Source organism: Triturus cristatus, chromosome 6 (assembly GCF_964204655.1).
Source record: "Triturus cristatus chromosome 6, aTriCri1.1, whole genome shotgun sequence".
NCBI classification, from domain to species: domain Eukaryota; kingdom Metazoa; phylum Chordata; class Amphibia; order Caudata; family Salamandridae; genus Triturus; species Triturus cristatus.
This window is the reverse complement of record NC_140589.1, coordinates 1,582,735,290-1,582,749,331: the sequence shown is the minus strand read 5'-3', so window position 1 is coordinate 1,582,749,331 and position 14,042 is coordinate 1,582,735,290. Positions and strand designations below refer to the sequence as shown.

Below are 14,042 nucleotides of genomic sequence, written 5' to 3'. Positions count from 1 at the left end.
TCATTGTAATGACTGCCTTGTAATGGATGTTTCCCCTCTCGATCTGTAAGAAAAGATTTGAGCAGCTTCCAGGCAGTTCCAAATACAACGCATGTGTTCAGGCGGTCCAGCAAAAATCAATGATGGACTGTATCAAAGGCTGCCAAGAGATCAAGTAAAATCAGGGCAGCACTGTTCCCTTGGTTGAGCGTTGCTCTGATCTCCTCGGTGGCCTTGTTTAGAGTGATTTCAATGCAGTGCGCTGACCGGAAACCTAACTGGATGGTGTCTAGAAGTTTGTTGTTTTGACAATGTTCCATTACTTGCACATTCAAAAGCTTGTTCTAATGAACAAAACGTTTCTTCTATTTCATACACAAATTTGGCAAATTCTTCCTTTTCTTCTTCATTTTTCACAGAACCATTATCCAATCACCTATTAAATTATGCTTGTACTACTCCAACTCCCTTTACCTTGTGTCACTAGATAACTCCTAAAGAAGCTACAAATAGTCAGTGGCAGCTCCTGCTCTGCGAGCAGTGTAAAAAGGAATGTGAAAATGATAATAACTAAAGTTATCAGTTTCGTTTTCCTTCCTGCTTTGGTTTGGTGAGGGGCTGGTGGGGCTGGGCAGTGCAGGGGGCAGGGGAAGGAGTGTTAGGCGCAGTCCCTAAGTGCGCGTGACTGATTGATTTGCCCTCTTGCGCACTTTGCATCTTCCCAACCAGGCAGCATTACACAGCCTGGTGAGGAACATGCAGAGCCTCCAAGCCCCTGTCTGAGTGTCAATCCATGCCGCTCAGACCAATCACAAAGCTACATTAGCAGAGGCAGGGGCTTCTGGGAGGCTGGAAACCTCCTGTTGTGTGCTGAGGAGAAGGAGCAGAGGCGACAGCAACCGGCGACATTCAGGTAAGTCTCTGTAATTTTTTTAAAATTATTTTTTTATTTACTCCCTACCCCCCCCCCCGCCACCTGTGATTGGTAGCGGCTCGCAAATGCAAATAATACAATAAACCACTGCACATGTGAACAAATTAGGATCTCTTCCCTCCATAAGTCTCTTCATTAGCGTCCCATAAACAACAATACATTTTAAAACATTTTATATTTGCTGTTGTTCCTTTCACTTAACAGGACCTCAGTATGTCCAGGTACTAAAGTTGTTTCCCCGGTAGGCTTCTGCCCACATCTTGCACTCTTCCTTTCCAAGTTTTGTAAACATTCCTGCCATCAGAAATACAAGGAGAAGAGGTAGGCCCTTTATCCCCCTTACTGCTTCAGCTCGGAATGCTCTCCCCTTAATTAATTGGACAGTTGAGTCTCTCCTGTGTTTTTGCAAACTGACGGCAAACTGTTTTTTTACTTTAAAAGTAACTCCCACACTCTTTCCATTCTCACACCCGGATCCTGGATAACTGAGTCCATAATTAATCAGCATTCAGTTATTCATTCATTCATGTATTGGCAATGGCAGTAGGCCTTCATCACTGATGTGACAAAGTTTGTAGGATTAGATTTTCACTGGTTATTTGCAGGTTCCCAATTAGGGGGAATTTTAGAACATCACTCCCACTATCACTGGTTTTCCTGTTCGGTAAATAGTTTTGAAGCGTCTGTATTGTGTATTTGTTTGTGAATCTTTGCCATTAATTTTGTGTCTTTTCTCTGCAAGGTATTCCTCTCCTTAAGCTACATGCGCTAAACAATAAATAAAAATGCTGAACAAACATGATTTATAGGACAAACATTTGGTTTTGCAGTGTGTTAATCAAGTCTACGTTATTATATTTGCAATGTTCTATCTAAAGGCTGACTGCTTGGTTTTTACATTAACTTTTTTATCATTTCTACACGTTTCTAGAAGGTTAATAACTAGAGGTCTCGCTGGTAGTGACATTAAAAGAACACAGACTCTGGAAATAAAACAAGTAACTGAAAGGGCATTGGTCCAATTTCGGTTAGTTATTTCCATCAACTATTTTTAAAATCAATGAGATTATGTTATAAAACTTGATCACAAACAGTAAAGGGCAGAGAGGAGTCTTCATATCAGGCGACATAGGGACAGGCCATAGGTCACGACTCTGGGTCCTAATGAAAGCTACTGGAACGTGAGGCACTTAGGCTTCGTGCACTGAGATAGCATTAACCCTGGGTGTAGTCTGCGTAGCAGCGCTACGCGTAGCTACGCGAAGTGCACTTCGCACTACGTGAGATACGCGTAGCGCTACGCGAACTGCGTAGTGCGCTGTTTGGGATGATTGCACAGTGCCGGATGCTTGTCCGTACTGTGCAATCATTGAAAACGGCATCTTGCACAGTGCGAGCTGTCGTTTTCTGCCGCTCGAGTAGATTTTTACTCGAGCGGCAGCTTCCTCAACGCGGACTAGTAGCTTCTCATCGCGAGCGGTTGCGAGCATATGCGACCACTTGCAATGATAAAGCTGACCTCCCCACGTTGAGAATCTCACCAGGAGGTTTATTTTCCACGCTCGCGATCGCCAGCTTGATGTTGCTGATCACGAATGAGGAAAAAGTCTCGCCAGGATATCATTTTGCTCGCTCGCGGTCGCCAACTTGATGTTGAGGACCACGAGTGAGCAAAAAATGCAAACTACGCTACGCTGCGTGTTTTTGCACTGTGCTACGTGCAATTTGAGTAGCGTGAAGTAGCACAAACTACGCAAACTACGCGAGCGTAGCATAGTTGGCCGCCCAGGATTAGTTATCATGCGCTGAGTTATCAATGCAGCCAGCCTCATGAGACGAGAATAGCTGACCTCACTATTTCCTTGCACAAGAACTTGATTGCCCAAACAGGTACGAAGTTGAATACCATCTTTGAAAGTTGTAATAGGTTTTAATTTCTTGCTTTACTAGTATTCTTGAATTAGCCTAGAGCTCAGAAGTCAAACACAATTTGGAACAACCCAGTATTCCTGGGCACCTGGGTACATAATATTCACAAAACAAGCACTGGTTCCCATGGAGGATGCTTTTGATCCTCTCTTTCATAGGCAAAATAAACTGTATAGACTTGGGGGCAGAGTGCAGGTTATTTAAAAACTGGTGCAATTAGACACTAGATAGGTATAACATCTATGGGCTCCATTAAATGGTGCAGTGAATGTGACAATTGACGGGAGTGAACAAAGATGCGCGCTGATGATTAACTCTATAAATGCTTAAGGCCTGATTACGAGTTTGGTGGTCCAAATGCCCGAGAACTGCATCCACTTCGTCAATGCCACCGTTGCGCCGGCGACCTACGACCTGCCGTTTTACAAGTTGTGCTGTCTGAAACACCGACCACGGCAGTCTACTTGGTGGGACCGCCGCAGTCTACAATGTCGGCGGTGCATCTAATGATGTTGCCAGGTCAGTGGTTCACCCGCTGAGCGCATTACGACTACACAGTCGCACACGCGGTCTCACAGCAGTAGTCAACAACTCAAACAACTCAACAGTGGTTGACAGTCGCAGTACGTGCCCCAAAAAAAAACACAACAGTGACTTTTGGATGGATTTAAAAGCTAATCACCTGATGTGCTTTGGCGAGTAGACTCACCTGCAAATCACACTAAAAACACATCCCATCCCTGACTAGCATCCTTTGCTTCCAAACTGCAGCACAGCAAGACAGGCACCACAATTTTCTGCATTTTTAGGTAAGGTACCCCTTTTTTCATCTCCTCATTTTGCATTCTCCATAACCTGTAATATTTTTTTTGTACCTTTTTACCACTATCACTTTTTTTATTCATATCCTCGCTCACATTTCTTTTTCACCATGCCTGGGAAAAGAAACTAGCTTCACTGAGCAAGAGTGGACAGTCGTGGTGGATGAAATCATTAGAGTAGAACCACACATTTTTGGGTCTCAAATCTAACTGGCTCCTCTCAGTAAGAAACATGAAACAGTGCTGTTGGTATCACCCTGCACACACAGAGCGACATTAGGAATAGGTGGAATGACCTCAGGTTGAGAATACGTACCAAGTACAGCAGCCGCCACTTGGATACTCAGAGGACTTCCTGTGGGCCTCTTAGTGCACAATTACCACTCTTACCTTTGGAGGAGAAGGTCTTAGACATCCTGCATACTGAGGGCTTGTCAGGAATAGAAGAGGGAGTGGACTCTCATAAGTTACACTTCAGCAACTGCCACAATATCACAATGTCCTGTTTGCTCTCAACTCTGCTTTTGTTATTGTGTTCTCTATTTTCCCAACATAAAATATTCAAAGTATCTGAGATGTTGGTTTGTATGTGGCAATGTGTATTGTTGCATATAAGACCACATGTGTCCAACTCCATGACACACCACATGTTCCAATGCTGTCTGAAAGTGAATTGCCATCAAAATATCAATCCAATGATGTGTGTGAAAGTGTAAATGTTTGGTCCATCCCAAATGCATGTTACCAACAGCTATGGTATACTGAGTGTTTGTTAAGTGTTGCTAAAGTAACATTGAATTGACTACAACTATCATGAGGCTTTGTCACTCCATCTCTAACCAAGATGAAAGACGACTTTTGCCCCTTCTCACTTGTCTGCCATATTACAATTGTTCGACACCAAACTTGCAGGTTACCATTTCTAAAGTCTTGGTAAAGTAAGATTGAAGTGACTACAGTTACCATGAGGCCTTGCCACTCCAACTCTACCCAAGATGCTACACTCCTTTTGCCCCTTCTTACTTTTCTGCCATGTAACTACTGATGTTAGTGTATTATGCAGGTTACAATTTGACAAGTGTTGGTAAAGTGACTACAACTACCATGTGGCCTTGTGACTCGAACTATAACCAAGATGCTACACTCCTTTTGCACCTTCTCACTTGTCTGCCATGTTACTACTTAGGTTAAGGTATTATCTGCAGGTTACCATTTGTCAAGTTATGGTAAAGTGACATTGATGTGACTACAACTATCATGAGACTTTGTCACTCAAACTCTAACCAAGATGCTAGACCCCCTTTGCCCGTTCTAACTTGTCTACCATGTTTTACTGATATACACTAGTCACACAGGTTACCATTTCTCAAGTGTTGGTAAAGTGAGATGGAAGTGACTACAACAACCCTTAGGCCTTGCCATTCTAACTCTAGCCAAGATGCAACACTTCTTTTGCCCCTTCTCACTTGTCTGCCATGTTACTACTGATGTTAAAATATTATGTAGGTTACAATTTCTCAAGTGTTGGTAAAGTGACATTTAAGTGACTATAAATACATGTGGCCTTGTGACTCAAACTTTACCAAGATGCTGCACTCCTTTTGCGCCTTCTCACATGTCTGCAATGTTACTACTTAGGTTAACTTATTATGCAGGTTACCATTTGTTAAGTGTTGCTAAAGTGAGATTGAAGTGACTACAACTACCATGATGCCTTGTTATTCCAACTATAACCAAGATGCTACACTCCTTTTGCCCTTTCTCACTAATCTGCCATGTCACTACTGATGTTCAATCAATCAATCAGGGGTTTATAAAGCACGCTAGTCACGCGTGAGGGTCTCAAGACACTGGGGGGGAGGGTGCGGGTCCGGATCAGTCGTAGAGCCAGGTCTTGAGGCTCTTCCTGAAGGTGTGCAGAGTGGGGGAGCATCTGATGTTGTCTGGAAGCTCGTTCCAGGTCTTTGCTGCGACGTAGGAGAAGGCTCTTCCTCCTGCTTTGGTTTTGCAGATGAGTTGGGTCTCTGCCAGGGCGAGGTCGGCGGAGCGGAGGTTCCTTTTAGGAATGTGGAAGGAGACTCTTTCGTTGAGGTGTCTGATGTTGTGGAGGGATTTTTAGGAGTGGGTGAGTAGCTTGAAGGTTACTCTCTTCTCGATGGGAAACCAGTGGAGTTCTCGTAGGTGCTGGGTCATGTGCTCGTGTCGTGGGGTTCCGAGGAAGAGTCTTGCTGTGGTGTTCTGAATGGTTTGGAGCTTGTGTAGCAGGTTTTTGTTGATTCCGGCTTAGAGGGCATTTCCGTATTCCAGTCTGCTGGTTATGAGTGCGTGGGTGACAGTCTTTCTGCATTTGGAGGGGATCCACTTGAAGGTCTTGCAGAGGATGCTGAGGGAGTTGAAACAGGTGGAGGTGACGGCGTTGATCTGGCGAGTCATGGTGAGGAAGGAGTCAAGGAGGTTTTGGGCGTGGTCTGATGGAGTGGGTGGGTTTCCGAGGGCGGAAGGCCACCAGGTGTGTCCCAGGCAGTGGAGGAGGGTCCAAGGACGAGGACCTCTGTCTTCTCTGATTTGAGCTTAAGGTAGCTGTTGTTCATCCATGCTGTGACGTGTTTCATTCCTTCCTGGAAACTGAGTCTGGTGTCTTCGGGGTTCTTCGCCAGGGAGAGGTTGAGCTTTTAACTTAATATGCAGTTTGGCATTTGTCAAATGTTGGTAAAGTGACATTGATATGACTACAACTATCATGAGACTTTGTCACTCAAGCTCTAACCAAGATGCTAGACTCTCTTTTCTCCTTCTCAATTGTTTGCCATGTTACTACTGATCTACTCTAGTCACACAGGCTACCATTTCTCAAATGTTGGTAAAGTGAGATTGAAGTGACAACAACTACCATGAGGCCTTGTCACTCCACTAATTGCTAGGATGATTGCCACATCCGGGAGAAATCATGGCACGGACTACAGGGGAGAGGGCCTGTCCCTTCACTGTAGCGGAGCTGCACAACCTCGTAGATGAGGTCCATCCCCTGTATTCTTAGCTCTATGGCTCACCAGAGGAACAGGTACGTTTCTTAAATACATATTTGACTCTATTAAACTGGCTCTTTTCCATTCCTATAGGCTACAATGCACCTGGAGTGTCAGAGTATAAATATTATGTTGCTTGCATACATTGTGTGGCCCCAACTCAGGGCCCTCATGTAATGGATTATGGGTTCTGGACTTTGTGGAGAGAAGGTCACCATTGGAATGTGTGTGGGGGGGTGATTTTCTACTTGTGGTACATACATATCTCTACTCAGGGATCACGTTTATAGAAGCTAGAATTAGTTTTCAAATCACATCATGGTATATGTGCTTTGTTATGTATAGGATTCACACCATGAGCCATGTCTGTATACTGTTGGAAGCATTTTAGGATGATGCCCACATCGGACTCAGTAAAACAGTTGTCTGGAGGTAGCTTTACCTCACAGACCCTTTCAGAGTATGCAAAAACTGTTTGTCCGCATATGGAATGGCCAAACGTTTTACCTTTCAGTATTGAAGGGGTGGAAATGTGAGGTTTATGTGGCACAATTAGCCTCAGCCTGCAGAGAACAAGGCCTGACATTGATATGTGGGCAGTCTGGGCCATGGGTCAGCATGTGCCAGAGTTACTGTGGCAGGAGAATTGATGCACAGAGTAATGTCCCTGTAGACCTGCTGATCCATGGATTTTCCCATAAAGAGTTATCTGTTACACTAGTAGCTTGATAGCTGTTAAATGGATTATATGAGGCACAGTGACTGGGTGACCCCCTGATATGATACTTCTTTTCATTGACCCACAGTGTCAATGTGTGTCTGTCAGTAATGACTGTCCTCTTACACAGGTATGTTGAAATTTTTCTAACAGTGTTGCTTCCACTGTACAGACAACCAATAAGGAGAAATACCTGCCAAAATGATTGGAGAAAGGCCCTATAAAGGGTCCTACTATAAATAACCACACACCGTGGCAGATCAAGACAGTAATCAACAAGAATTCAACAAAACAGTTAGTTACGGGAACGCCATCCTCAAAATGCTCGCATTTTGAGGATGCGTTCCCGTAACTAACTGCAGAATAAATGCATCGTGGCACGCAAGTTTGCTAAAAAATCTAGGTATCTAATTGCGCCCGTTTCTGGATATTGATACCAAGATCATATCGCTGAACGCTTTTACCATGCACGATATCCTACTTACTATTTGTCCTGTATTTTGGACCCCCCAGATCCCTAACCTCGGACCAGGACTATCTTGGACCTTGATAGATTTCCTGCTACCTTAGATATTTATCTAAGGGTATTCATCCCTCCTAGAGTTTATCCTACTTCTCTGGGGGGAAAATTTGTTTTTCCATTTCTCCTAAAGAGTCTGACCTTCAGGTGTGCCTGTCCCACACCACTTGTCCATCCTCGCCCTGATAAAGGTGTAGCCCCGGCGGGGGCTTGACACAGAAACGCGCGTTGGCATTTTTAAGGCTATTGGGTAGTCGGAATCCCACTACCCATACACTGTGGATGTCTATTGTCATCTTGCCACTCAACCATTATGTGGCAGATGTATTATCTCAATGCTCTTTGACTTTTATGAATAGAATTTGTTTGTTGTTGTATATAGGATGATTTGATTAGGGAATGTGTGATAGTATGATTGTGGTTTTTGAATGAGGTGTGTGGGACAGAATTATTAAATCTATGTATATTATGGAATGCTGCTTTGCAACAAATGTATGTATATATAACAAAATGGTGTTAAAAATACAATACATTTGACTGATTATTGTGATTAAATTACTCTGTTGCTGAATTATATATTTATTTATATTTTTTTGAATTTCGTTGAATTCTTGTTGATTACTGTCTTGATCTGCCACGGTGTGTTGTTATTTATAGTAGGACCCTTTATAGGGCCTTTCTCCAATCATTTTGGCTGGTATTTCTGATTATTGGTTGTCTTTACTTCCCCTGCCATACCTGCCTTCATCATTTTTCAGGGGTCCCCCTTCTTAGTTGTTGCTTTCACTGTACAGGCCTAATGCATATCTGAGACATGAACAGTGTAGATAGTGGATTACTTTTGAAGAGTTCAGAAATGTGAATCATCTGATTGACTACAATATTCCTTATCACACAATGTATACACAATGCATACAATGGTATGTTGATTGTCATCCCTGTTACAGTGCCTCATATGGCAAAAGTGGTGCCCTTTGATGGCTGTTTAAACAACACAAACTTATGTTGACTTATTTGGATACTTAAATAAGCAGTAAACATGACTACACAAGCCCCAGAGAGGTAACTCCTTGTGTCACACATACCACATACCTTGTGACCTTAGTCTTAGGATGGCCCGTATATTATGATACTAGCTTCTATGGACCTCTAGGGACCTTTATGGACCATATGCATCATTGCAAAGGGCCTGGCAGGAAATTAGTCTGGACAGTTATGCAAAGGAAGTTTACCCTTCAGAAGGTCAAAATGGTGTGTTGTATGTCATGGTACCTCACAACACCCTATTGCATGGGACATGACATAGAGTTCACAGTACATGCAGTGACTGTACAACAGTTCTCACTCGTAAGTGCGGTTCACATAGTGAAATATGAGTGCAAACATTGCTGGTGCCATCAGCAGTAGTGCCTGCATGTTGGCCAGTGTGCATTTGGCAGTTGATGATTCATCTGTAATAGTGTTTCATAACACTCATTTGCTGACTGGTGACATACATGAGGGAGTGAGATGTAGAACTGTGAGGATCCATTGTGAGTGTTTACACTGATCCTTACAATCCGTGCCTGTCCATTGGGACTCTTGTGATCCCACATCTTCATGTCCTAGGGACATTCAAAACCTATCCACAAGCATTGGCTTGTTGATATGCAATCTATGCAATCTATGACTAGCGCCATCCCTGTGCGAAGAAAGATTGGGGATGTTCATATGGTTATATGGTATCATGTGCTGTGTGAATTCAGGGTATCTATCGCCCAAATATTTGAACCTAAATGTTTTCACTGAACTTTATCTGGTAAATGTGTTACATAAATAAAGTACCTGTGTACAGCTGTAATTTGACTTTTCAGGTAGTGGACATATGGTTTAATTGTAGTGCAACGTGTCATCTGTGTGCAATTAGGATTTACATGGAACATGATGTCTGCCACAACAGTAGATGATGGTACATTGGTGTATAACTTGAACTTCATAACATCCTGTTATGTCATGAGAAATGGTTAGATGTGTTTTATTCTGGGCCTTGTATGAGCATTGTGTAAATCTCAAATTTTGATTCATACTATGTGGTTATTTAATTTTACAATGGAATGGAAAAAGTGCCAAAGTATGCAAAGTGATCAACAATCCTAGTATGGACATGAGGATGGAGTGTATAGTATTCCTTCAATGCATTTGGGCCTGTCTGGGGTTATGACATAAGTAGACACAACTGTTTTCATCACATGTAGCATGTATGCTTGTGTTCATGCTGAAGTAGAAGTCTATGGAGTGAACCATGAAGGTGGTATGATAAATGGACTTCTTCAGTATTTTCTGTGGATTTGTAATGGTCAGGTGTGGAAACTTCAGTTGCAATAAACCCGTTCTATGACATTTCAGATATATCCAGGACAAGTGGAGGAGAAGGGGTCAACATCAATGGGGATACAGCTGGTCATGACAGTTCCGGACATGATACATCAGACACGGAAAGGACCCAGTGACCAGGAGGGTATAGGGAGTGCCCCGGAAGACAACATCCAAAGCGCATCATCTGAGCAATTCCCCAGTAGACACTCCCAAGTGGTGACGGACCCAACAGGATCAGTTCGACCTTTATCCTTGTTTACCACCCCCAGTTCCACCGCTACCCTCCCTGTTGTCCCCCCACAAGTTGGCCATTCCCACCTCCTAAGAAGGAAGTGGTCTCCTTCTCTCTAGGCACCACAGCCCCTGCCCCTGTTTGCCCCGCTGCCCTGAGTGAGGAGGCTATTGTCCTTCTGACGAGGATCTCTCTGGGTCAGACCGCAATGTTGAATGCCATCCATGAGTAAGACAACAAGCTGTCGCAGGTTTGTTTCCAACCTGGAAGGCATTCACACTGCCATATCTGGCCTACAGAGAACTTTTCATGATGTACCTTTCTCCTTCATGGCAGCCCTCCACACATCACAACCTTCAACCCCCATCCCTTCCCCATTTATATTCCCTCTTCCCAATCCTATCCCAAACACACACCTAAGCATGCACACACTTGAACAGACAGAAGCACCACACAGACTCAAACATACATGCACACAGCAGACACTCACCTCCCTCACCAACCCCACCCTGCAGCATACCACTAGGCACCACAGCAACACACACAAAGTCCTTCACAGACACAACCACACCCACAGACACTACACCAACACACACTGCCCCTTCCATAGACACAACCATACCCATACCATCAAAGCAACATACAATGACCACATCCACAACACAAACAGTGCAGACAGCAGACCTATCTCAAACTTCCACTCACTCTTCCACCCAGACCAAACGCCATATAAAACACCCTACCCGTTTTTCATGTAATCTGGCATGTTTGCCCTTGCGCCTGTGAAACCAAACCCCCACAAAGTCCCAAAAATCCCTCCCACACCCAAGCTCATTCCTTCCACTTCCCACTCTACCCTTGAAAAACAGCGTCCCCACTCATCTGAACCCTTCATAAAAAGAAAAAGACCAAAACATATCCTAAAACTAAGCACACCCCAAAACCACTCAAACCCAAAAAGCCCCCTCCCAAAAACAAACCCACCCCTCCCTAAACCTCCGCTCCCTTTGCTAAGTATCATCTTCGAGGTGCCTGCTATGCCCAATAGATGCTCCTTTGTAAGGAGGTTTACTGGCAGTGTCAGTAAGGGCAGGTTTGGTGGCACAACCTTGTGCTGTGGCACGCGATATGACACTGGACTGCCCATTGGCCATTGTTTCCCTTTATCACTTTTTCTGCTATCATTAAAACTTTTCCTTGTTCTTTCTTTTGAGTCCTATATAGCTCAAACTCGACCCGAAGGTATTAGTGTGCTTTACATGAGCACTAGTTGTGTTACAGACAGACACAATAATTTTATTAGGCACGGGGTAATGAATGGATTTGCCCAGAATGAAAGGAAGTTAAGTGCCCCTGTATGGACTTAAACCCAGTTCCCCAGCCTTGAGGTTGACTCCTCTAGCCGATAGTCCACATCCTGCCCCATGTTGGGTTTGATTGACCCCTCATTGGTGATTCAGTTGTTGTGGTTAGTATGATGTGCTTTTGGAGCCAGTGCTGGAGTTACACAGGACAGGGGGAAATGTAGGATGGATGTCTATGTGAGATGACATCCAAATGGGGCAGATATTGCATTGGGTGACATTCTATGTGATAAGTATTTCAGCTTGGCCTGGCCACTGTCCACATCATTTAGGTTATACTTCTCCCTATGATGTATGTTGGGTAAGGGTTTGATGTGTTGAAATTAGATATTTGTATGTTAACACATGGAGAGTGCCAACTTGCCATGCTTTTGTGTAGTTCTGCATGGACACGTGTCCATTTTGCAGTGTGGGCTTAACAGCTACTTCATCTAGTTGTGTGCCACATGCTGTTAGTGCTGTGTTTGATTTCATAAGATTTACTGACCCAGTGCCTACACATGCATGGCACTTGGTTATGCTATTGGTTGTGCCTGATATATTTCAGTTCCCAGGTCCAGTGCTCATGGAATTGTCAGACATGTGCAAAATATACCGTGCCTCAGGGCCTGGTCTTTCAGGGTTCTCTCTGGTAGAGGCATTGCTATCCTGCAGAGAGTGTTTCCATGGTGCCATTAGACTGATCCCCAGACAGATTGTATATTATCCCATTGATTGACATTGCCTTTTCATGTGGGTGATTTGTGAGAGTGCAAAACGGAGTAGTAGCAAAGAAGGTCTGTTTGACTTTTAATTACACATCCATACACATGTTTCTTAGACATCACAACAGGACCTGTGATGTGTATTAAAATGGGATTGTGTTACACTCACTACAGCATCTTGGTTATATTTGGAGTGAAAAGGCCACATGGTAGGTGTATTCACTTCAATGTCACTTTAGCAACACTTGAAAAATGGTAAGCTGCATGACAAGTGAACTTCAGTAATGACATGGGAGACAAGTGAGAACGGGCAAAAGGAGTGTGGCATCTTGGTTAGAGTTGGAGTGACAAGGCCTCTTGGTACTTGTAGTCACTTCAATGTCATTTTACAAAACCCTGAAAAATGGTAAGCTGCATGACCAGTGAATTTTATTAGTGATATGGGAGACAAGTGAGAAGGGGCAAAAGGAGTAAAGCATCTTGGTTATAGTTGGAGTGACAAGGCCTAGTGGTAGTTGTAGTCACTTCAAATTCACTTTAGCAACTCTTGAGAAATGATAAGCTGGAGGACTTGTGAATATCAGTAGTAACATGGGAAACAAGTGGGAAAGGACATAAGATGTGTGACATAGATTAATAGGTGTGATATCGTTGAAGAGATGCTGTTATGGAACACAAAATAATGCCCACATCACTATCACTGTATATAATTTGCAAAGACATGGCTATATGTGTTCTGTGTGCCTGTGCAGTGCAAATGTTTTGGTCTAGGAGTGCATCCTATAGATGTATTTTTGATGATTGATAAGAAACAATCCCGCACAGGTATTTTTGATGATTGATAAGAAACAATCCCACACAGGGTTCCTGTATATGTGTAAATTACTTAGGGACCATGACTCCCTTGCCTGGACCAAGGTGTGGCATCTTTTTGCAGGGTAGTTTATGGCAGCAGATAGTTGTGTGACTTACCGCCAAGTTCATCCACGTGGACTGGATTTTAAATGTGATCCAGGAAGTAGAACAATGGCAGGATGTGTGTAATGGGCTCCATGATACTGGATGAGGAGCAGAGGTCAGTAGAGGTGAGTTTCTGCCTTATATCCCTCCTTTTCCGCCATCTCAGATGTGGTGGTTGGACTGCCACTGTCACGCCAGCTGTAAAGCAAGTCACAATTGGGCACATTTTACTGGAACAAACTCATTTTTATATATTTTTTAAATATGTTTTATTGATTTTCACCCAACAAACAACTTACATTGGTCTCATAACAGTACATTGGTACACTTCCTGATTTCTTAATGTCGCATTTCTTTGGCTTGGCATACAGATAAAACTCAATTCCATTGTCCCCCATCTTCCCCACATACATATCCCCTTATGATACGCATAGTCCAATTTACAACTATAGTCAGGTATGCTCCCTCTGCGAATCCATATTCCGCCAGCTCGTTCGATC

General features: G+C 43.5%; 1 long non-coding RNA gene across 1 annotated transcript in view; it reads right to left on the bottom strand.

Annotated features, from left to right (window-relative positions):
- LOC146821686 (uncharacterized) overlaps window positions 1–14,042 on the bottom strand; it is a 204,746-nt gene that overhangs the window by 179,232 nt on the left and 11,472 nt on the right. The window contains exon 2 of the long non-coding RNA XR_014962755.1: window positions 13,555–13,740. This is a non-coding gene — a long non-coding RNA (uncharacterized LOC146821686). The remainder of the gene's footprint in view (window positions 1–13,554; window positions 13,741–14,042) is intronic.